Consider the following 25760-nt stretch of genomic DNA (forward strand, 5'->3'; position numbering starts at 1 on the left):
TCTGAAGGCACTGTAAATGCTTCTGGGGCAAAGTTACAACATTCATTTTGAAGTGCATGAATTTAAATATTCAATACTTTCCATCTATTATGTTACTTAACGATGATAGCCCCTTGAATCTCTCAATCAATCAGAGAAGATTACTGCTGAAAGGCAGCACTGCTGTGACTTTTTTTAAATTCTAAGATGGCAACCACCTCTCTCTGCCATTTAACCAGCGGATACAGTTACTATTAGAAGTTATAACATTAGAATTAATTGTGCTAGTCAAGGAAGGCGGGGTGGGAAGCATGGTTTCCGGGTGGAGAGGCATGATACGGGCGGGTGGATAGGGACTGAGTGGGGAATGGGTCAGGGTTCTTTGTATGCATTTATTTGATTGTTTTTGTACCTGTAACCCCCCCCCCCCCCCCCTGTAAAATAAAAATTACAAAACTACAGTGGGGAAAAAAAGTATTTAGTCAGTCACCAATTGTGCAAGTTCCCCACTTAAAAAGATGAGGCCTGTAATTTTCATCATAGGTACACGTCAACTATGACAGACAAATTGAGGAAAAAAAATCCTGAAAATCACATTGTAGGATTTTTAATGAATTTATTTGCAAATTATGGTGGAAAATAAGTATTTGGTCACCTACAAACAAGCAACATTTCTGGCTCTCACAGACCTGTAACTTCTTCTTTAAGAGGCTCCTCTGTCCTCCACTCTTTACCTGTATTAATGGCACCTGTTTGAACTTGTTATCAGTATAAAAGACACCTGTCCACAACCTCAAACAGTCACACTCCAAACTCCACTATGGCCAAGACCAAAGAGCTGTCAAAGGACACCAGAAACAAAATTGTAGACCTGCACCAGGCTGGGAAGACTGAATCTGCAATAGGTAAGCAGCTTGGTTTGAAGAAATCAACTGTGGGAGCAATTATTAGGAAATGGAAGACATACAAGACCACTGATAATCTCCCTCGATCTGGGGCTCCACGCAAGATCTCACCCCGTGGGGTCAAAATGATCACAAGAACGGTGAGCAAAAATCCCAGAACCACACGGGGGGACCTAGTGAATGACCTGCAGAGAGCTGGGACCAAAGTAACAAAGCCTACCATCAGTAACACACTACGCCGCCAGGGACTCAAATCCTGCAGTGCCAGACGTGTCCCCCTGCTTAAGCCAGTACATGTCCAGGCCCGTCTGAAGTTTGCTAGAGTGCATTTGGATGATCCAGAAGAGGATTGGGAGAATGTCATATGGTCAGATGAAACCAAAATATAACTTTTTGGTAAAAACTCAACTCATTGTGTTTGGAGGACAAAGAATGCTGAGTTGCATCCAAAGAACACCATACCTACTGTGAAGCATGGGGGTGGAAACATCATGCTTTGGGGATATTTTTCTGCAAAGGGACCAGGACGACTGATCCGTGTAAAGGAAAGAATGAATGGGGCCATGTATCGTGAGATTTTGAGTGAAAACCTCCTTCCATCAGCAAGGGCATTGAAGATGAAACGTGGCTGGGTCTTTCAGCATGACAATGATCCCAAACACACCGCCCGGGCAACGAAGGAATGGCTTCGTAAGAAGCATTTCAAGGTCCTGGAGTGGCCTAGCCAGTCTCCAGATCTCAACCCCATAGAAAATCTTTGGAGGGAGTTGAAAGTCCGTGTTGCCCAGCGACAGCCCCAAAACATCACTGCTCTAGAGGAGATCTGCATGGAGGAATGGGCCAAAATACCAGCAACAGTGTGCGAAAACCTTGTGAAGACTTACAGAAAACGTTTGAACTGTGTCATTGCCAACAAAGGGTATATAACAAAGTATTGAGAAACTTTTGTTATTGACCAAATACTTATTTCCTACAATGTGATTTTCTGGAGAAAAAAAATCTCATTTGGTCTGTCATAGTTGACGTGTACCTATGATGAAAATTACAGGCCTCTCTCATCTTTTTAAGTGGGAGAACTTGCACAATTGGTGGCTGACTAAATACTTTTTCCCCCCACTGTAAATAAAAAGTTGGTCACAAAAAAAGAACAGTTTACGTTATATGTATACCGTATGTTTGGTTTGACCTCTGTGCGATCAGGTCAGTCCACATGAATGGAACATTTTAACTACATACAGTGAGGGAAAAAAGTATTTGATCCCCTGCTGATTTTGTATGTTTGCCCAATGACAAAGACATGATCAGTCTTTAATTTTAATGGTAGATTTATTTGAACAGTGAGTGACAGAATAACAACAAAAAAATCCAGAAAAAACGCATGTCAAAAATGTTATACATTGATTTGCATTTTAATGAGGGAAATAAGAATTTGACCCTCTGCAAAACATGATTTAGTACTTGGTGGCAAAACCCTTGTCGCAATCACAGAGGTCAGATGTTTCTTGTAGTTGTCCACCAGATTTGCACACATCTCAGGAGGGATTTTGTTCCACTCCTCTTTGCAGATCTTCTCCAAGTCATTAAGGTTTTGAGGCTGACGTTTGGCAACTCGAACCTTCAGCTCCCTCCACAGATTTTCTATGGGATTAAGGTCTGGAGTCAGGCTAGGCCACTCCAGGACCTTAATGTGCTTCTTCTTGAGCCACTCCTTTGTTGCCTTGGCCGTGTGTTTTGGGTCATTGTCATGCTGGAATACCCATCCACGACCCATTTTCAATGCCATGGCTGAGGGAAGGAGGTTCTCACCCAAGATTTGACGGTACATGGCCCCATCCATCGTCCCTTTGATGCAGTGAAGTTGTCCTGTCCCCTTAGCAGAACAACACCTCCAAAGCATAATGTTTCAACCTCCATGTTTGACGGTGGGGATGGTGTTCTTGGGGTCATAGGCAGCATTCCTCCTCCTCCAAACACAGCGAGTTGAGTTGATGCCAAAGAGCTCGATTTTGGTCTCATCTGACCACAACACTTTCACCCAGTTCTCCTCTGAATCATTCAGATGTTCATTGGCAAACTTCAGACGGCCCTGTATATGTGGTTTCTTGAGCAGGGGGACCTTGCGGGCGCTGCAGGATTTCAGTCCTTCACGGCGTAGTGTGTTACCAATTGTTTTCTTGGTGACTATGGTCCCAGCTGCCTTGAGATCATTGACAAGATCCTCCCGTGTAGTTCTGGGCTGATTCCTCACCGTTCCTATGATCATTGCAACTCCATGAGGTGAGATCTTGCATGGAGATTGACAGGTCTTTTGTGTTTCTTCCATTTGCGAATAATCGTGCCAACTGTTGTCATCTTCTCACCAAGCTGCTTGGCGATGGTCTTGTAGCCCATTCTAGCCTTGTGTAGGTCTACAATCTTGTCTCTGTCATCCTTGGAGAGCTCTTAGGTCTTGGCCATGGTGAAGAGTTTGGAATCTGATTGATTGATTGTTTCTGTGGACAGGTGTCTTTTATACAGGTAACAAACTGAGATTAGGAGCACTCCCAGAAAAAGAGTGTGCTCCTAATCTCAGCTCGTTACCTGTATAAAAGACACCTGGGAGCCAGACATTTTTCTGATTGAGAGGGTGTCAAATACTTATTTCCCTCATTAAAATGCAAATAAATTTATAACATTTTTTACATGCGTTTTTCTGGATTTTTTTGTTGTTATTCTGTCTCTCACTGTTCAAATAAACCTACCATTAAAATTATAGACTGATCATTTCTTTGTCAGTGGGCAACCGTACAAAATCAGCAGGGGATCAAATACTTTTTTCCCCTCACTGTAGCTAGAGCGCATCAGACTATGCTGGAAAGTCAGACTAATAGGCTACACACACACACACACACACACACACACACACACACACAAACAAACACACACACGCACGCACGCACGACACAGACAGAATGCCCAGTGTACACAAAGAGTGAGAATAAACACACACACCCAAAGAGCATGCCCACAAAACACGACACAACACTGTCAATTGCAGGAGGAGGAGAGAGGGGAGAGGGAACAGAGAACAGAGAGGAGAGGGGAGGATACACGTGTTTTTGCGTCTTACCTTGACGTCAGCCTTCTTGTTGAGGAGACTCTTGGCTGCAAAGGAGATTGAGAACACACTCTCAGAGGGTAAAGTACTCATCATACACACTCTTTTACTCAAACACACCTCAAACATACACACGCACGAGTGTCGATACCTATCTTACTCCTAGCTAGCTAACACACACACACTGAACTCTCAGTCTGCTAGCATGCACACACACACCGAACCCTAACATTTATAAACACACACACACACATTCTCACTGTGTGACAACAGCGACCTACTCTATAATGAAACTATATTTTATACTCCCTCAATACCCCTATCCCCCACCCCCCCACCACACACACACACACACACACACACACACACACACACACACACAGGGGATTAGGGGAGAAAAGGCAGGGGAATATGGAATGGAGAAGCAGGTGTATAATAATGGCTTTGTTAATCTCCGAGGCAGGTGGGATTAATTCAGATTAGGGGATTCCACTCCGTGAATATAATACAGGAATATAATACAGTACGGAGCACCATGCAAATGATGATGAACGCACACTTTACTAGCTGCTAGATCTCCACTATTGTCTAAGCTTAATGTGCTCAGCCGGTAATACACTCCTGTCCCCCGGTGACCGGTTTGTACATAAAACATCCTCCATTCAGGCTGCAAAGGCATCGGTTTCCTCCTTAACTAGCTTTAATGGTGCGCCGCTGGCAAAATTATTTTGTTAAAATATGCGTACTCTCTTAATAAAACACAATTTTCCACCACCTTGCTAGAGTGGGTAATGGTACTTCCTGACGTTGCGCCCCGCGGTCAGCCAGGGGTAAACAACAGACTGCTGCAACCTGATTGCCTGAACACTGTGTGCAACATCCGGAAGTCGTCCGAAGATCAGGAAATGGTGGTGGAAAATGGTGTTATACAGTTGAAGTCGGAAGTTTACATACACCTTAGCCAAATACATTTAAACTCAGTTTTTCACAATTCCTGACATTTAATCCTAGTAAAAATTCCCTGTCTTAGGTCAGTTAGGATCACCACTTTATTTTAAGAATGTGAAATGTCAGAATAATAGTAGAGAGAATGATTTATTTCAGCTTTTATTTATTTCATCACATTCCCAGTGGGTCAGAAGTTTACATACACTCAATTAGTATTTGGTAGCATTGACTTTAAATTGTTTAACTTGGGTCAAACGTTTCGGGTAGCCTTCCACAAGCTTCCCACAATAAGTTGGGTGAATTTTGGCCCATTCCTCCTGACAGAGCTGGTGTAACTGAGTCAGGTTTGTAGGCCTCCTTGCTCGCACACGCTTTTTCAGTTCTGCCCACACATTTTCTATAGGATTGAGGTCAGGGCTTTGTGATGGCCACTCCAATACCTTAACTTTGTTGTCCTTAAGCCATTTTGCCACAACTTTGGAAGTATGCTTGGGGTCATTGTCCATTTGGAAGACCCATTTGCGACCAAGCTTTAACTTCCTGACTGATGTCTTGAGATGTTGCTTCAATATATCCACATCATTTTCCTTCCTCATGATGCCATCTATTTTGTGAAGTGCACCAGTCACTCCTGCAGCAAAGCACCCCCACAGCATGATGCTGCCACCCCCGTGCTTCACGGTTGGGATGGTGTTCTTCGGCTTGCAAGAACCCCCTTTTTACTCTAAACATAACGATGGTCATTATGGCCAAACAGTTCTATTTTTGTTTAATCAGACCAGAGGACATTTCTCCAAAAAGTACTATCTTTGTCCCCATGTGCAGTTGCAAACCGTAGTCTGGCTTTTTTATGGCGGGTTTTTGAAGCAGTGGCTTCTTCCTTGCTGAGCGGCCTTTCAGGTTATGTCGATATAGGACTCGTTTTACTGTGGATATAGATACTTTTGTACCTCTTTCCTCCAGCATCTTCACAAGGTCCTTTGCTGTTGTTCTGGGATTGATTTGCACTTTTCGCACCAAAGTATGTTAATCTCTAGGAGACAGAAAACATCTCCTTCCTGAGCGTTATGACGGCTGCGTGGTCACATGGTGTTTATCCTTGAATACTATTGTTTGTACAGATGAACGTGGTACCTTCAGGCGTTTGGAAATTGCTCGCCAGGATGAATCAGACTTGTGGAGGTCTACAATTCTTTTTCTGAGGTCTTGGCTGATTTCTTTTGATTTTCCCATGATGTCAAGCAAAGAGGCACTGAGTTTGAAGGTAGGCCTTGAAATACATCCACAGGTACACCTCCAATTGACTCAGAAATGTCAATTAGCCTATCAGAAGCTTCTAAAGCCATGACATCATTTTCTGGAATTTTCCAAGCTGTTTAAAAGGCACAGTCAACTTAGTGTATGTAAACTTCTGACCCACTGGAATTGTGATACAGTGAATTATAAGTGAAATAATCTGTCTGTAAACAATTGTTGGAAAAATTACTTATGTTATGCACAAAGTAGATGTCCTAACCGACTTGCCAAAACTATAGTTTGTTAATAAGACATTTGTGGAGTGGTTGAAAAAATGAGTTTTAATGACACCAGCCTAAGTGTAAGTAAACTTCCGACTTCAACTGTATTAAGAGAGTATGCATATTTAACTCGTTTTTTTTCCCAGCGGCACGCCATTAAAGCTAGTTAAGGTGGAAACCGATGCCTTTGCAGCCTGAATGGAGGATGTTTTATGTAAGAACCGGTCACCGGGGGACACGAGTGTATTTCCAGCTGAGCACATTAAGCCTAGATGAGATCTTGCACCCACTAGAGGCTACCAAGGCAAACACTTTACATTACAGTAGGATCATACACATATGCACGCACACATAGATACTCATTAGTGCTTGCATTTCTTTAAGGAAGGTTTATTAATCTTTCTGTAGTCTCTCTCTCTCTCTCTCTGAAAGTATTCAGACCCCTTGACCCCCACATTTTGTTAGGTTACGGCCTTATTCTAAAATTGATTGAATAGTTCCCCCCCAATCTACACACAATACCCCATAATTATTAAACAAAAACAGTAAAAAAAAAGAAAGAACAGAAATATCACATTTACATAAGTATTCAGACCCTTCACTCAGTACTTTGTTGAAGCACCTTTGGCAGCGATTACAGCCTCGAGTCTTCGTGGGTATGACGCTACAAGCTTGGCACACCTGTATTTGGGGAGTTTCTCCCATTCGTAACTGCAGATCCTCTCAAGCTCTGTCAGGGTGGATGGGGAGAGTTGCTGCACAGCTATTTTCAGGTCTCTCCAGAGATGTTAGATCGGGTTCAAGTCTGAGCTCTGGCTGGGCCACTCAAGGACATTCAGATACTTGTCCCAGAGCCACTCTTGCGTTGTCTTGGCTGTGTGCTTAGGGTCGTTGTCCTGTTGGAAGGTGAACCTTCGCCCAGGTCTGAGGTCCTGAGCGCTCTGGAGCAGGTTTTCATCAAGGATCTCTCTGTACTTTGCTCCGTTCATCTTTGCCTCGATCCTGACTAGTTTCCCAGTCCCTGCCGCTGAAAAACATCCCCACAGCATGATGCTGCCAACACCATGCTTCCCCATAGGGATGGTGCCAGGTTTCCTCCAGACGTGACACTTGGCATTCAGGCCAAAGAGTTCTTGGTTTCATCAGACCAGAGAATCTTGTTTTTCATGGTCTGAGATTCTTTAGGTGCCTTTTGGCAAACTCCAAGCGGGCTGTCACAGGCCTTTTACTGAGGAATGGCTTCTGTCTGGTCACTCTACCATAAAGGCTTGATTGGTGGAGTGCTGCAGAGATGGTTGTCATTCTGGAAGGTTCTCCCATCTAAACAGAGGAAACTATAGAGCTCTGTCAGAGTGACCATCGGGTTCTTGGTCACCTCCCTGACCAAGACCCTTCTCCCCCGATTGCTCAGTTTGGTCGGGAGGCCAGCTCTAGGAAGAGTCTTGGTGGTTCCAAACTTCTTCCATTTATGAATGATGGAGGCCACTGTGTTCTTGAGGACCTTCAATGCTGCAGACATTTTCTGCTACCCTTCCCCACATCTGATCCTCGACAAATCCTGTCTCTGAGCTCTACGGACAATTCCTTCGACCTCATGGCTTGGTTTTTGCTCTGACATGCACTGTCAACTGTGGGACCTTAAATAGACAGGTGTGTGCCTTTCCAAATCATGTCCAATCAATTGAATTTACCACAGGTGGACTCCAATGAAGTTGTAGAAACATCTCAAGGATGATCAATGGAAACAGGATGGACCACAGCTCAATTTCGTGTCTCATAGCAAAGGGTCTGAAAACGTATCTAAATAAGGTATTTCTGTTTAGGATTTTTTATACATTTGCTGAAATTTCTAAAAACCTGTTTTCATTTTGTCATTATCAGGTATTGTGTGTAGACTGATGAGGAAAATGTTTTATTTAATCCATTTTAGAATAAGGCTGTAACGTAACAAAATGTAGAAAAAGGGAAGGTGTCTTAATACTTTCTGAATGCACTGTATATACACACTAAGTGTACAAAACATTAAGAACACTTGCTCTTTTCATGACATAGACTGACCAGGTGAATCCAGGTGAAAGCTATAATAATAATAATAATATGCTATGATCCCTTATTGATGTCACTTGTTAAATCCACTTCAATCAGTGTTTTTTATATTTGAGATTCTTCAAAGTAGCCACCCTTTGACAGCTTGATGACAGCTTTGCACACTCTTGGCATTCTCTCAACCAGCTTCATGAGGTAGTCACCTGGAATGCATTTAAATTAACAGGTGTGCCTTGTTAAAAGTTAATTTGTGGAATTTCTTTCCTTCTTAATGCGTTTGAGCCAATCAGTTTGGTTGTGACAAGGTAGGGTTGGTATACAGAAGATAGCCCTATTTGGTAAAAGACCAAGTCCATATTATGGCAAGAACAGCTCAAATAAGCAAAGAGAAATGACAGTCCATCATTACTTTAAGACATGAAGGTCAGTCAATACGGAACATTTCAAGAATTTTGAAAGTTTCTTCAAGGCAGTCGCAAAATCCATCAAGTGCTATGATGAAACTGGCTCTCACAGGAAAGAAAGACCCAGAGTTACCTCTGCTGCAGAGGATAAGTTCATTAGAGTTAACTGCACCTCAGATTGCAGCCCATATAAATGCTTCACAGAGTTCAAGTAACAGACACATCTCAACATCAACTGTTCAGAGGGGACTGTGTGAATCAGGCCTTCATTTTTATTTTACCTTTATTTAACTAGGCAAGTCAGTTAAGAACAAATTCTTATTTACAATGACGGCCTACACCGGCCAAACCCGGACGACGCTGGGCCAATTGTGCGCCGCCCTATGGGACTCCCAATCACGGCCGGTTGTGATACAGCCTGGAATCGAACCAGGGGGTCTGTCGTGACGCCTCAAGCACTGAGATGCAGTGCCTTAGACCGCTGTGCCACTCAGGAATTGCTGCAAAGAAACCACTACTAAAGGACACCAATAATAAGAAGAGACTTGCTTGGGCCAGGAAACACGAGCAATGGACATTAGACCGGTGGAAATCTGTCCTTTGGTCTGATGAGTCCAAATTTGAGATTTTTGGTTCCAACCGCCGTGTCTTTGTGAGACGCAGAGTAGGTGAACGGATGATCTCCGCATGTGTGGTTCCCACAGTGAAGCACGGAGGAGGACGTTTAATGGTGTGGGGGTGCTTTGCTGGTGACACTGTCTGTGATTTATTTAGAATTCAAGGCACTTAACCAGCATGGCTACCACAGCATTCTGCAGTGATACGCAATCCCATCTGGTTTTGGCTTAGTGGGACTATCATTTGTTTTTCAACAGGACATTGACCCAACACACCTCCAGGCTGTGTAAGGGCTATTTTTTACCAAGAAGGAGAGTGATGAGTGCTGCATCAGATGACCTGGCCTCCAAAATTCCCCAACCTCAACGCAATTGGGATGGTTTGGGACGAGTCGGACCGCAGAGTGAATGAAAAGCAGCCAACAGGTGCTCAGCATATGTGGGAACTCCTTCAAGACTGTTAGAAAAGCATTCCTCATGAAGCTGGTTGACAGAATGCCAAGAGTGTGCAAAGCTGTCATCAAGGCAAAGGGTGGCTACTTTGAAGAATATAAAATCTAAAATATTTGTTGGTGTGTCCAAACTTTTGACTATGTGTGTGTGTGTATATATATATACACACAGTACCAGTCAAAAGTTTGGACACACCTTCTCATTCAAGGGTTTTTCTATATTTGTACTATTTTCTACATTGTAGAATAATAGTGAAGACATCAAAACTATGAAATAACACATATGGAATCATGTAGTAACCAAATAAGTGTTAAACAAATGAAGATATGTTATATTTTAGAGTCTTCAAAGTAGCCACCCTTTGCCTTGATGATAGCTTTGCACACTCTTGGCATTCTCTCAACCAGCTTCATCTGGAATGCTTTTCCAACAGTCATGAAGGAGTTCCCACATATGCTGAGGGTCACTGTCCTGTTGAAAAACAAATGATAGTCCCACTAAGCCAAAACCAGACAGGGTGGCGTATCGCTGCAGAATGCTGTGGTAGCCATGCTGGTTAAGTGTGCCTTAAATTCTAAATAAATCACAGACAGTGTCACCAGCAAAGCACCCCCACACCATAACACCTCCTCCTCCATGCTTTACAGTGGGAACTACACATGCGGAGATCATCCGTTCACCCACACCGCGTCCCACAAAGACACGGCGGTTGGAACCAAAAATCTCAAATTTGGACTCCAGACCAAAGGACAAATTTCCACCGGTCTAATGCCCATTGCTCATGTTTCTTGGCCCAAGCAGGCCTCTTCTTATTATTGGTGTCCTTTACTACTGGTTTCTTTGCAGCAATTCGACCATGAAGGCCTGATTCACCGGGACCACCCATACACAAAAAATGTATGCATGCTTTGGATAAAAGCGTCTGCTAAATGGCATATTATTATTATTATTATTATTCACACAGTCCCCTCTGAACAGTTGATGTTGAGATGTGTCTGTGACTAACTTTGTGAAGCATATATTTGGGCTGCAATTTCTGAGGCTGGTAACTCTAATTAACTTATCCTCTGCAGCAGAGGTAACTCTGGGTCTTCCATTCCTGTGGCGGTCCTCATGAGAGCCAGTTTCATCATAGCGCTTGATGGTTTTTGCGACCGCACTTGAAGAAAAAAAAGTTTTTTAAATGTCCCGTATTGACTGACCTTCATGTCTTAAAGTACTGATGGACTGTCGTTTCTCGTTGCTTATTTGAGCTGGTCTTTTACCAACTACGGCTATCTTCTGTATACCCCCCTACCTTGTCACAACACAACTGATTGGCTCAAACGCATTAAGAAGGAAAGAAATTCCACAAATTAACTTTTAACAAGGCACACCTGTTAATTGAAATGCATTCCAGGTGACTACCTCATGAAGTTGGTTGAGAGAATGCCAAGAGTGTGCAAAACTGTCATCAAGGCGAAGGGTGGCTATTTGAAGAATCTCAAATATAAAACATATTTAGATTTGTTTAACACTTTTTTGGTTACTACATAATTCCATATGTGTTATTCAATAGTTGATGTCTTATTATTCTACAATGTAGAACATTGTAAAAATAAAGAAAAACCCTTAAATGAGTAGGTGTGTCCAAACTTTTGACTGGTAGTATATATATATATATATATATATATATATATATATATATATATATATATATATATACATATATACACACACACACAGGTAACTGCCAAAATAAAGGAAACACAAATATAAAGGATTTTTTAATAGGGCGTTGGGTCACCACGAGCCGCCAGAAACGCTTTCATGTGCCTTGGCATAGATTCTACAAGCCTGGAACTCTATTGGAGGGATGTGACACCATTCTTCCACAAGAAATTCCATCATTTGGTGTTTTGTTGATGATGGTGGAAAACGTTGTCTCAAGTGCCGGCCCAGAATCTCCCATAAGTTTTCAATTGGATTGAGATCTGGTGACTGACATACTGACTGACTTTACACCCCCTATGCTCCTTTGACACCCTTCTTTCAAAGTCAATCTCTTCTTCTAACCATGGTAGCCAAAATAATGGGCAACTGGGCATTTTTATACATGACCCTCAGCATGATGGGATGTGAATTACTTAATTAACTCAGGAACCACACGTGTGGAAGAACCTGCTTTCAATATACTTTGTATCCGTCATTTACTCAAGCGTAAAGTTTAGTTTGGCAGTTACCTGTATTTATGACACACAGCAAACACACCTCATACACCTAACCCACTGCTCATGAGGGAGGGAACAAAAGGCAGAAAAAGAAAGACAGAAAACGACTCCAAAGATACAAAAGACTAAAGCATGGTAGAGAGAGAGTGGCTGGGTGTGAGGGAGGGAGGTAGAGAGTGGGTGGGTGAGTGAGTGGGAGAGTGGGTGGGTGGGTGGGTGGGAGGGAGAGAGTGGGTGGGAGAGTGGGAGAGTGGGAGAGTGGGTGGGTGGGTGGGTGGGAGGGAGGGAGGTTGAGAGAGAGTGGCTGGGTGTGAGGGAGGGAGGTAGAGAGTGGGTGGGTGGGTGGGTGGGTGGGTGAGTGGGAGAGTGGGTGGGTGGGAGGGAGGGAGGTAGAGAGCGGGTGGGTGAGTGGGAGAGTGGGAGAGTGGGTGGGTGGGAGGGAGGGAGGGAGGATGTGGAGATGGACATGCCTTATTCATTAGAGGGGAGGGATGATAGCGAGGCAGTGGAGGAGAGGAAGAACACGAGAAGTGCAAAAGGGTAGGATGAGGAAGGGAGTGTGAGGGAGAGGAGCGAAGAAGAAGAGAGGAGAAAAGGTATAAATGTGGAGGAGGAGGTATAGAAGCGAGTGGTGGAGGGAGGAGAGGAAGAGGATACCTTGCTCCACTATCCCAGCGGTAGTTTCAGACACAGTAGTGATTGATGCAGGAGATGTAGACTGTCTACCAACTGATGCAGAGATAGAAATAGAGGAAGACAGAGAGCAAGTGAAAGCAAATAACAGAAAAGGGGAAAGGAGCGAGGGAGGAGAAGAGAGGAGTGTGTTAGTGTGAAGAGGAGGACAGATTGAAGTCACATTAGGTCCAAGGTAAGTCAAGCGTCTCAGAGTAGGAGTGCTGATCTAGGATCAGGTCCCCCCCTGTCCATTCATTATAATCTAAAAGGCAAAACGGATATCAGATCAGCACTCCTACTCTGAGACACTTAATGAATAAGGGCCAAGAGTCGAGTCACAAGTCTCACTCCCCTCTTACCTGGGTCGGCAAACACAGTGTGAGTGCAGAGGAAGTGACAAATGGAAAACATTTCTTATAGGGATAGTTCAACCAAATTACACATAGGTTTCCTTACCCTGTAAACAGTCTATGTACAAGGTATGACAGAAATCCATGCTTTGGTTTACTTTCCCTGGCAGTGGCTGGCACTCCTCTCTTCAAGTCAGAGACTGTTCTCTGACTTGAAGTCTAGAACCAACAGGACCTTGAACAGCTTCTACCCCCAAGCCATAAGACTGCTAAATAGTTAGTTAAATAGTTAACCAAATAGCTACCCAGACTATCTGCATTCAACCTTTTTGCACTAACTTTTTTGACTCATCACATACGTTGCTGCTACTGTTTACTATATGTCACTTTATTCCTAGTTATATGTACATATCTACACTATATGGCAAACAGTATATGAACATCTCATTCCACTCTTCTAGGAAGGCTTTTCACTAGATATTGGAACATTACTGCTGGAACTTGCTTCCATTCAGCCACAAGAGCATTAGTGAAGTCGGGCACTGATGTTGGGCGATTAGGCCTGGCTCGCAGTCGGCGTTCCAATTCATCCCAAAGGTGTTCATTGGGGTTGAGGTCAGGGCTCTGTGCAGGCCGGTCAAGTTCTTCCACACCGATCTCGACAAACGATTTCTGTATGGACCTCGCTTTGTGCATGGGGGCATTGTCATGCTGAAACAGGAAAGGGCCTTGCCACAAAGATGGAAGCAAAGAATCATCTAGAATGTCATTGAATACTATAGCATTAAGATTTCCCTTCACTGGAACTAAGGGGCCTAGACGAAGCATGAAAAACAGCCCCAGACCATTATTCCTCCTCCACCAAACTTTACAGTTGGCACTATGCATTTGGGCAGGTAGCGTTCTCCTGGCATCCGCCAAACCCAGATTCGTTCGTCGGACTGCCAGATTGTGAAGTGTGATTCATCTCTCTAGAGAACGTGTTTACACTGCTCCAGAGTCCAATGGTGGCGAGCCGAATCCACTAATTTGAAGTTGTGTCCACATACCTCAATTACCTCATACCCTTGCACATTGACTCGGTACTGGTACCCTTTTGTATATAGTAGCCAAGTTATCGTTACTCATTGTGTATCTATTATTACGTGTTTTACTTTTCTAATATTTCTCTATTTTCTTTCTCTCTGCATTGTTGGGAAGGGCCGGTAAGTAAGCATTTCACTGTTAGTCCACACCACAAATTTGATTTGTTTCTAAATGCTAACGTTTTATATTTGTGGAACAAATCCCACTCAAGTCATGGGACTGATATTAGCATTTCTCGCACATCATGGTCAAATAATCTATAAGTGACTTTGGTGAGCTTCACAATCAATTTTAGATACTTTCGGATTATTTCGACATAATGCGTAAAACATGCTAATATCCGTTCCATGAGTTGAATTGCATTTGTGCCACAAATGCTAAAATGTTAGCATTTGGAAACAGTGCCTGGGAAACTAAACCAAAACATGGATTGCTGTCATACCTTTTCCATAGACTGCTTACAGGGTAAGGAAACCACTATGTAATTTTGTAATTTGGGTGAACTATCCCTTTAAAGTTTAAACGGCCATAGGTTTTCTGTTAAAGCGAAAATAAACATTCCTAAAATTCCACAATTGCTATTGCGCTCAATTAACTTCTATTTACGACAGTCATAAAGTAGGCTTTCGTGTGAACTTGTCTAATGTCTGTTGTTGGGGGCCTGCGCTGCTGCCAGGATTTGTTTGGGTCTCACGGTGCGTCCCTTTCAGATAGTTAAGAATTGCACCTGTACTACCATTACTGTACTTCAATTCCACCACCTTCTCATTTAACTTCTTAAAGTATTGCCATGTAGGACTTCACTGCTGTCATTTGCCTTTCTCTGTCTTTTTTCCAACTGTTAACGACAATGACGTAGTGGTGGAGAGTCGACTCCAAAATAATAGATTCCCCGACTTCTTGCACATCGACTCCAGGTGTCAACTCCCATTTCTGAGTGACTCATCGACTCCTAAGATTCAGTGTTTTTGGAACGGAGGACACTGATTAGTTGCTGTACTTCCAAGAACACGAACACTTGCATAGCGAGCTAGCGATGGACGGAGAGAGGAGTATAGGCAGGTCGGCCACTAGGCAGACAGATTCAGAACTGTTCAATCGGTAATCAAAAGCTGTACCTTGCAATGGAATGCTGTATCTTGCAATGTCTGGCAACTTCAGTAAAGCAGGAACCATCTTCAATGAATAGGCTAGGATATTCTACACGCAACAGACCAAAGACTGAACACGAACGCGTATCATTAGCAAAGAGAAAAAGTAGGCGAGCCAACGTGAGGGAGAGAGAGGAGGGGGCAGGCAGAAAGAACTGTGCGCATTTGTTTTGGTAATCTGTATCTCGCAATGTCTTGTCTTGCAATGCCTCGCAAATTCACCAAAGTAACCTAAAGTTCGCCTTTTTGGTTTTATTTAAAATGGCACAACTTTCCCCAGGCCTTTATAGCCTATCGTCTAGTTAGGCTATAACACGGCAAAGAACATGTTTGGTGATAACTGCACTGTGATTTAAATTGTGTGGGGAAACATTTAATATTCACTTTAAAGATCCCTATTTCATTTAAACTTTTTAAAGTTTAAAAGTTCACACCCCTAAGTGGAAGAGCAACATGTAATGATCCATGCAGGTTACCATTGTAGTCAAACTTAGTAAATTGGAGGTGAAACTCAATTTGTGATAATGAGAAAGAGAGGGTGTTTGTGTGGGTGTGTGTGTGACTGTAGCATGCATGCATGCATGCGCAGTTTGACGTTTATTGTCATGAATCTTGCCCTGGAGGCAGAACTGAGCGATTTCCGCTAGATTGGCGAGCTACAAAGCAGAAATTGGCTATATTGTAAAGATTCATGAAAACTTAATTTAAGGTTAGGGTTAGGCATTAGGGTTAGCAGTGTGGTTGGGGTTAAGGTTAGGTTTAGAATCAGATTGTATGACTTTGTGGCTGTGCCAGCTAGTCACCACTCTGCAGAGATGCCTCCAGTACACGAGTCATCCCAATAAATGCCAACCTGCTGTGCATGCGTGGAAGTGTTAATGAAGACACACACATTTACCGGAGAAATTCCTCGTCACCAGCATAGCAGTCAGGACTGCTCCCTGTGGACAGAGAGAGGAAGAGGGATGGGGAGAGAGGAAGAGGGATGGGGGGAGAGAGAGAGCGAGACGGGAAGAGAGAGAGGAATAGAGAAATAAAGAGACTGGGTGAGTGGTAGGTTACTAAGTTAGTGAGAAGGCTTTCATATGTTTAAAGTGAAGCTATTCCTGTGGATTATGAGATTATTAAGAGAGAGCAGACCTTGAGTTTCCTCCTGGCGTTGAACTTCTTCAGGCACTCCACTGTCTCCTGTCTGTGCATCATGGACGCCACCGTGGAGCGTTGCTGGAGAGAGATAGAGAGAGAGATAGACAATGTCAAACAGAGAGGAAAAGTGTGTGTGTGTGTGTGTGTGTGTGTGTACTTACGGAGACCCATGGGTGTTTGAGGGCCTCCTGGGCAGTTATCCTCTTGGCAGGGTTAATAGTCAACATCTGGTTAATCAGGTTCTTGGCTTCTGGAGTCACCGAGTCCCACTCTGGAGATGGAAACTACATACACACAAACATACACATACACACACACACACACACACACATATGCAAAAACGCACACACAAACACAGACACACACACAAACACAGACACACACACACACACCCTCCCTTTTGTCAAAGAGATTGATAGACAGAGGTGACAGAGTGTGTGTGTGCTTGTGAGTGTGCGCTTGCATGTGAGTGTGTGTGTGTGTGTGTGTGTGTGTGTATGTAAAACTCACGTCATAGGCTCCTGCTTTGATTTGCTGGTAGAGTTTGTGTTGGTCCTCATCCCAAAATGGAGGATACCCCACTAGCAGGATGTACAGGATCACACCTATACATAAACACACACACACACACACGTTGAGTGGTGAGAGGGGCAGGAGATATTGAAGAGAGAGGGTGAGAGAGAGATGGAGAGAGGGATAAGACAGAGAGATAATAAAGTGATCTGTACTCACCACAGGCCCAAATGTCTACAGGTTTACCATAGGCCTCCTTCCTCAGTACCTCTGGAGATAGGTAGCCTGGGGTACCTGCAAAACCTACACACACACACCGACACGCACAGAGTCATTAAGCTGTATTTTACTTTAGTCGTGTGCTGTGGATGATGTATCACATGATGATTGAGGTAGTCGAACAGAGCAGACCAAATAACGCAACGAAACTGATTCCACTGTATGTCTTTTATTTTGTTGAAAACCGTAACCAAATACCATAATCAACAATGTAATTTTAAACTGAAATACATTTATTTAACTGGAATGGAAAGCTGAACTGGGAAGTCCTGCTGTACAAATGGTAGTTTTTGACAGGTTATTTGCTATTTATATGTAAGCTTAGGCCTACTGTGTTTGTGTATTTCTTTCTTTTTATATTTTGTATTTGCAATGTAAATCATGTTGTCTAACTGACTATGATGCAATAAAGAAAGTATTGTAATTGGATAGATTCTATTTGATCTAACATGACCTATGACATAACAAATGAGGGGGTTCCAGGAGTTCCAGGGGTTCCAGGAGTTCCAGGGGTTCTAGGGGTTCCAGGAGTTCCAGGAGTTCCAGGGGATCCAGGAGTTCTAGGGGTTCCAGGGGATCTAGGGGTTCCAGGAGTTCCAGGGGACTAGGGGTTCCAGGAGTTCTAGGGGTTCTAGGGGTTCTAGGGGTTCCAGGGGTTCCAGGAGTTCCAGGAGTTCCAGGAGATCTAGGGGTTCTAGGGGTTACAGGGGTTCCAGGAGTTCTAGGGGTTCCAGGGGATCCAGGGGTTCCAGGAGATCTAGGGGATCCAGGAGATCTAGGGGTTCCAGGGGTTCCAACACCTGACATTCTATCATCCTCCTGTCATTCTGTTCTCTTGAGCAACCATCGATCAGCAGCTAAAACATAAACTTTACAAGATTTGTAAAGAAAAAAAAGAAGGACTTGCAAACAAACCAACGTGAACACCACAAGAATGTATGCTCCGTCATACATGGCTCCCAGCGGGCCCAGAAACCCCAGGGTCTCCCTGTATGTTGGTGATCTCCACCAAGAGGTCACTAGCGCTGTCTTATTTTACAAGTTCAGGCCTATCGGGGATATACACTCCATCCCAGTGGAGGCTCCTCAGAGGAGGAAGGGGAGGACCATCCTCCTCAGTGAATTTAATAAAAATAAAAATAGTGAAACATAAAGAAAGTTATCCTTTTTAGATAAAACTATACTAAAATATATTCACATCACCAAATAATTAATTAAAACACACTGTTTTGCAATGAAGGTCTACAGTTGCCTCAACAGCACTCTGTAGTGTAGCACAATGGTGTAGCTGGAGGACAGCTAGTTTCCGTCCTCCTCTGGGTACACTGACTTCAATACAAAACCTAGTAGGCTCATGGTTCTCACCCCCTTTCACAGACTTACACAGTAATTATGACAACTTCCGGAGGACGTCCTCCAACCTATCAGAGCTCTTGCAGCATGAACTGACGTTGTCCACCCAATCAAAGGATCAGAGAATTAATCTAATACTGAAAGCATAATCTACAGGTAGCTAGCACTGCAGTACATAAAATGTGGTGAGTAGTTGACTCAAAGAGAGAGAAAGACAATAGATTTGATCAAATTTATTTATTTATAAATGAAGAAGGAGAAGCAAGAGAGAGAGAGAGCTAGCTAGCTATATTTGTAAACGTTTATTCATAGGCTAGGTTGTAGCAACCTCATGATGGGTATAGGGAAAATGAGAGTATCATGTAGTGGCTTAAAGCTATCATCTTAAATGGCACCAACCACAACTGCTCCATCCGGGTCGATCGGAACAAAATAATCCTTTGTTCACTCGTATACGGTTATGTCAAATATGTTATAATTAACCCAACCGATGCTGAGCGTGCCCTGAACACGATCAACTTTATAACCATCCATGGAAGCCCCATCCATGGAAGCCCTACCCACTTAAACAACACAATGTAACTCCAAGTCAATCACACTTCTGTGAAATCAAACTGTCCACTTAGGAAGCAACACTGATTGACAATAGATTTCACATGCTGTTGTGCAAATGGAATAGACAACAGGTGGAAATTATAGGCAATTAGCAAGACACCCCCAATAAAGAAGTGGTTCTGCTGGTGGTGACCACAGACCACTTCTCAGTTCCTATGCTTCCTGGCTGATGTTTTGGTCACTTTTGAATGCTGGCGGTGCTTTCACTCTAGTGGTAGCATGAGACGGAGTCTACAACCCACACAAGTGGCTCAGGTAGTGCAGCTCATCCAGGATGGCACATCAATGCGAGCTGTGGCAAGAAGGTTTGCTGTGTCTGTCAGCGTAGTATCCAGAGCATGGAGGCGCTACCAGGAGACAGGCCAGTACATCAGGAGACGTGGAGGAGGCCGTAGGAGGGCAACAACCCAGCAGCAGGACTGCTACCTCCGCCTTTGCGCAAGGAGGAGCAGGAGGAGCACTACCAGAGCCCTGCAAAATGACCTCCAGCAGGCCACAAATGTGCATGTGTCTGCTCAAATGGTCAGAAACAGACTCCATGAGGGTGGTATGAGGGCCCGACGTCCACAGGTGGGGGTTGTGCTTACAGCCCAACACCGTGCAGGACGTTTGGCATTTGCCAGAGAACACCAAGATTGGCAAATTCGCCACTGGCGCCCTGTGCTCTTCACAGATGAAAGCAGGTTCACACTGAGCACGTGACAGACGTGACAGAGTCTGGAGACGCCGTGGAGAATGTTCTGCTGCCTGCAACATCCTCCAGCATGACCGGTTTGGCGGTGGGTCAGTCATGGTGTGGGGTGGCATTTCTTTGGGGGGCCGCACAGCCCTCCATGTGCTCGCCAGAGGTAGCCTGACTGCCATTAGGCACCGAGATGAGATCCTCAGACCCCTTGTGAGACCATATGCTGGTGCGGTTGGCCCTGGGTTCCTCCTAATGCAAGACAATGCTAGACCTCATGTGGCTGGAGTGTGTCAGCAGTTCCTGCAAGAGGAAGGCATTGATGCTATGGACTGGCCCGCCTGTTCCCCAGACCTGAATCCAATTGAGCACAACTGGGACATCATGTCTCGCTCCATCCACCAACGCCACATTGCACCACAGACTGTCCAGGATGCTTTAGTCCAGGTCTGGGAGGAGATCCCTCAGGAGACCATCCGCCACCTCATCAGGAGCATGCCCAGGCGTTGTAGGGAGGTCATACAGGCACGTGGAGGCCACACACACTACTGAGCCTCATTTTGACTTGTTTTAAGGACATTACATCAAAGTTGGATCAGCCTGTAGTGTGGTTTTCCACTTTAATTTTGAGGGTGACTCCAAATCCAGACCTCCATGGGTTGATAAATTTGATTTCCATTGATAATTTTTGTGTGATTTTGTTGTCAGCACATTCAACTATGTAAAGAAAAAAGTATTTAATAAGATTATTACATTCATTCAGATCTAGGATGTGTTGTTTAAGTGTTCCCTTAATTTTTTTGAGCAGTGTATATAACAACTTTTGGAAAGCTCATATTCTGAGCTAGCCATTAAAAAAGTATGGTCCACAGATCTAATTGAATCTGAACCATGCTTAAACTGAAACAGAATATGGAAAAATATGACCTTGGTATCCCGTTGACCATTGCTATACAGCAATTTTCAAGTCTTGCCATAGATTTTCAAGCCAATTTAATTTTTAAACGGAATGCTCCTAGATAATTTTTGTGTGATTTTGTCGTCAGCACATTCAACTATGTAAAGAAAAAAGTATTTAATAAGATTATTTAATTCATTCAGATCTAGGATGTGTTGTTTAAGTGTTCCCTTAATTTTTTTGAGCAGTGTAGTTTAGTGGAACAACTTTCACCTAAGCAAAACAAAGCATTTACAATGCATTCGGAAAGTATTTAGACCACTTGACTTTTTCCACATTTTGTTACATTACAGCCTTATTCTAACATGGATTTAATTGTTTTTTCCCCTCACCAATCTACACACAATACCTCATAACGACAAAGCAAAAACAGGTTTTTAGAGATTTTAGCAAATGTATTAAAATATATATATTTTCAGGTCTCTCCAGAGATGTTCGATTGGGTTCAAGTCCGGGCTCTGGCTGGGCCACTTAAGGACATTCAGAGACTTGTCCCAAAGCCACTCCTGCATTGTCTTGGCTGTGTGCTTAGGGTCGTTGTCCTGTTGGAAGGTGAACCTTCACCCCAGTCCGAGGTCCTGAGCGCTCTGGAGCAGGTTTTCATCAAGGATCTCTCTGTACTTTGCTCTGTTCATCTTTCCCTCAGTCCTGACCAGACTCCCAGTCCCTGCCGCTGAAAAACATCCCCACAGCATGATGCTGCCACCACCATGCTTCACCGTAGGGATGGTGCCAGGTCTCCTCCAGACGTGATGCTTGGCATTCAGGCAAAAGAGTTCAATCTTAGTTTAATCAGATCAGAGAATCTGGTTTCTCATGGTCAGAGTCCTTTGGGTGTCATTTGGCAAACTCCAAGCAGGCTGTCGTGCCTTTTACTGAGGAATGGTTCCGTCTGGCCACTCTACCATAAAGGCCTGATTGGTGGAGTGCTGCAGAGATGGTTGTCCTTCTGGAAGGTTCTCCCATCTCCACAGAGGAACTCTGAAGCTCTGTCAGTGATCATTGGGATCTTGGTCACCTCCCTGACCAAGGCCCTTCTCCCCCGATTGCTCAGTTTGGCCGGGCGGCCAGCTCTAGGAAGAGTCTTGGTGGTTCCACACTTATTCCATTTAAGAATGATGGAGGCCACTGTGTTCTTGGGGACCTTCAATGCTGCAGATATGTTTCGATACCCTTCCTCAGATCTGTGCCTCTACACAATCCTGTCTCGTAGCTCTACGGACAATTCCTTTGACCTCATGGCTTGGTTTTTCTCTGACATGCACTGTCAACTGAGGGTCCTTATATAGACAGGTGTGTGCCTTTCCAAATCATGTCCAATCAATTGAATTAACCACAGGTGGACTCCAATGAAGTTGTAGAAACATCTTAAGGATGATCAATGGAAAAGGACGCACCTGAGCTCAATTTCGAGTCTCATAGAAAATGGTCTGAATACTTACATTTTTTTTATTTTTAATACATTTGCAAAAAAATCTAAAAACCTTTTTTCGCTTTGTCATTATGGGCTATTGTGTGTAGATTGAGGACGGAAAATGTTTATTTACTCAATTTTAGAATAAGGCTGTAAAGTAAGAACATTTGGAAAAAGTGGAAAAAGTGAAGGGTTCTGAATAGTTTGCGAATGCACTGTATACCTTTAAGATAAGGTTGATGAGCACTCTGGAGCAGGTTTTCATAAAAAATAAATTGAGGTTTAAAATGTGAATATGAAAAAATATTCTAACAAGAGAACAGCTAGTCTCTGGGACACCCACCCACCCAGCCAACCACCCACCCACCCACCCACACACACACACGTTCAAGCATGAATACAATGTGTGTGTGGACGTACCGAACCATGCCTGTTGGTCTCCCTGCACCTCGATGGCCAGTCCAAAGTCAGCCAACTTCACTGCAGCGTTCTTACACTTACTGGCCAGCAGCAAGTTCTCTGGCTACACAGGGGACAGATGGGACATGAAGTCAAACACTTCCCATGGGGTACTGGGCACAGAGATCCTATTAAATATATTCTAATATGTTATTCCATGGTGCTAGGCCTAAAATAATGTAGTAGTAACGCACTTACACATACACACACACAAACATACACAGAGACACACACACAAGCATGCACATACGCGCGCACACACAGATGGTCCCATCGTTAACAGACGTATCAGTTTTTAATTTATTTCATGTATTTGTTTATTTATTAGGAACCAATCTGTCTGTTAACAGCTGTGTTCTGCTACTGTGATTAGCCAGTGCTAACAGTCACACACACACATACACACAAACACACACAGTTAGTGAACCACTGCAGCATGTGGTGATTATTGAGAGTACCGGTAATTGATTTGTGGCATGCAGGGCAGAGGAGGGAAAGAGGAGGGGTGTGTGTGTGTGTGTGTGTGTGTGTGTGTGTGTGTGTATACAGTTGAAGTCGGAAGTTTACATTCACTTAGGTTTGAGTCATTAAAACTCGTTTTTCAACCACGCCACAAATTTCTTGTTAACAAACTATAGGTTTTGGCAAGTCGGTTAGGACATCTACTTTGTGCATGACACAGGTAATTTTTCCAACAATTGTTTACAGACAGATTATTTCACTTATAATGTATACATGTATCACAATTCCAGTGGGTCAGAAGTTTACATACACTAAGCTGACTGTGCCTTTAAACAGCTTGGAAAATTCCAGAAAATGATGTCATGGCTTTAGAAGCTTCTGATAGGCTAATGGACATAATTTGAGTCAATTGGAGGTGTACCTGTGGATGTATTTCAAGGCCTACCTTCAAACTCAGTGCCTCTTTGCTTAACATCAATGGAAAATCAAAAGAAATCAGCCAAATAAATTGTGGAACTCCACAAGTCTGGTTCATCCTTGGGAGCAATTTCCAAACGCCTGAAGGTACCACGTTCATCTGTACAAACAATCGCATGCAAGTATAAACACCATGTGACCACGCAGCTGTCATACCGCTCAGGAAGGAGACGCGTTCTGTCACCTAGAGATGAACGTACTTTGGTGCGAAAAGTGCAAATCAATCCCAGAACAACAGCAAAAGACCTTGTGAAGATACTGGAGGAAACAGGTATAAAATTATCTATATCCACAGTAAAACTAGTCCTATATCGACATAACCTGAAAGGCTGCTCAGCAAGGAAGAAGCCACTGCTCCAAAACCGCCATAAAAAAGCCAGACTTACGGTTTGCAACTGCACATGGGGACAAAGATCGTACTTTTTGGAGAAATGTCCTCTGGCCTGATGAAACAAAAATAGAACTGTTTGGCCATAATGACCATCATTATGTTTGGAGGAAAAAGGGGGTCGCTTGCAAACCGAAGAACACCATCCCAACCGTGAAGCACGGGGTGGCAGCATCATGATGTGGGGGTGCTTTGCTGCAGGAGGGACTGGTGCACTTCGTGAGGAAGGAAAATTATGTGGATATATTGAAGCAACATCTCAAGACATCAGTCAGGAAGTTAAAGCTTGGTCGCAAATGGGTCTTCCTAATGGACAATGACCCCAAGCATACTTCCAAAGTTGTGGCAAAATGGCTTAAGGACAACAAAGTCAAGGTATTGTAGTGGCCATCACAAAGCCCTGCCCTCAATCCTATAGAAATGTGTGGGCAGAACTGAAAAAGCGTGTGCGAGCAAGGAGGCCTACAAACCTGACTCAGTTACACCAACTCTGTCAGAAGGAATTTACCAAAATTCACCCAACTTATTGTGGGAAGCTTATGGAAGGCTACCCGAAGCGTTTGACCCAAGTTAAACAATTTAAAGTCAATGCTACCAAATATTAATTGAGTGTATGTAAACTTCTGACCAACTGGGAATGTGATGAAAGAAATAAAAGCTGAAATAAATAATTCTCTCTGCTTTTATTCTGACATTTCACATTCTTAAAATAAAGTGGTGATCCTAACTGACCAAAGATAGGGACTTTTTACTAGGATTAAATGTCAGGAATTGTGAAAAACTGAGTTTAAATGTATTTGGCTAAGGTGTATGTAAACTTCAGACTTCAACTGTAAAATCTGTACACACAGAGAGATACACACACTGTATCTCTCTGTATCTCTCTTTCCGTCCAGCAGACACCAAGATACACACACACACACGACAAACACAGAGAGACACACACACTCTCACACACAGTTACAGTTTTTCTTTATCGCTTTGGTGCAATTTTCACAAGTACGTGGTAAATGTTTACAACTCCTTGTACAAACCTCAAAACAGATAATCAAAAAGGCAGTTGTTTCAAATTCTAAACTCTAAGGACATCTTGAATTGACTAAGAACAACACACAAATTACTAAAATTGCATTGGCCAATACAGTACTGTAATATGGTAATACATGCATTTATGTAGCAGACACTTTTATCCAAAGTGACAACAACATTTTGGTATGTGACCCCAGTGGGAATAGAACCCACAACTCTGGGGTTGCTAGTGCCATGCGCTTATGAACTGAGCCACTTACAGGACCACTACAATACATAAGTACAATACAATACTGTAAAATACAATACACGATTACAATACAGGTGGAAGATGTATGATTGTCAACCCTCAATCTACACACAAAACCACATAATGACAGAGCAAAAACAGGTTTTTAGAAATAAATGTTTGCAAATGTAGGTATAAGTATTCAGACCCTTTACTCAGTACTTTGTTGAAGCACCTTTGGCAGCGATTATAGCCTCGAGTATGACGCTACAAGCTTGGCACACCTGTATTTGGGGAGTTTCTCCCATTCTTCTCTGC

General features: G+C 43.4%; 1 pseudogene across 1 annotated transcript in view; it reads right to left on the reverse strand.

The window, feature by feature from the left end:
• Window positions 1-25760, reverse strand: part of LOC311099580 (calcium/calmodulin-dependent protein kinase type II subunit beta-like) — a 51008-nt pseudogene that overhangs the window by 13371 nt on the left and 11877 nt on the right. The window contains exons 7-14 of the transcript XR_014615708.1: window positions 22819-22921; window positions 17317-17400; window positions 17095-17189; window positions 16746-16868; window positions 16579-16662; window positions 16337-16379; window positions 12834-12905; window positions 3994-4028 (exon numbers count right to left, since the gene is read on the reverse strand). The product of XR_014615708.1 is annotated as a calcium/calmodulin-dependent protein kinase type II subunit beta-like (transcript). The remainder of the gene's footprint in view (window positions 1-3993; window positions 4029-12833; window positions 12906-16336; window positions 16380-16578; window positions 16663-16745; window positions 16869-17094; window positions 17190-17316; window positions 17401-22818; window positions 22922-25760) is intronic.

This window comes from Coregonus lavaretus (assembly GCF_964263955.1).
Source record: "Coregonus lavaretus genome assembly, chromosome: 24".
NCBI classification, from domain to species: Eukaryota; Metazoa; Chordata; class Actinopteri; order Salmoniformes; family Salmonidae; genus Coregonus; species Coregonus lavaretus.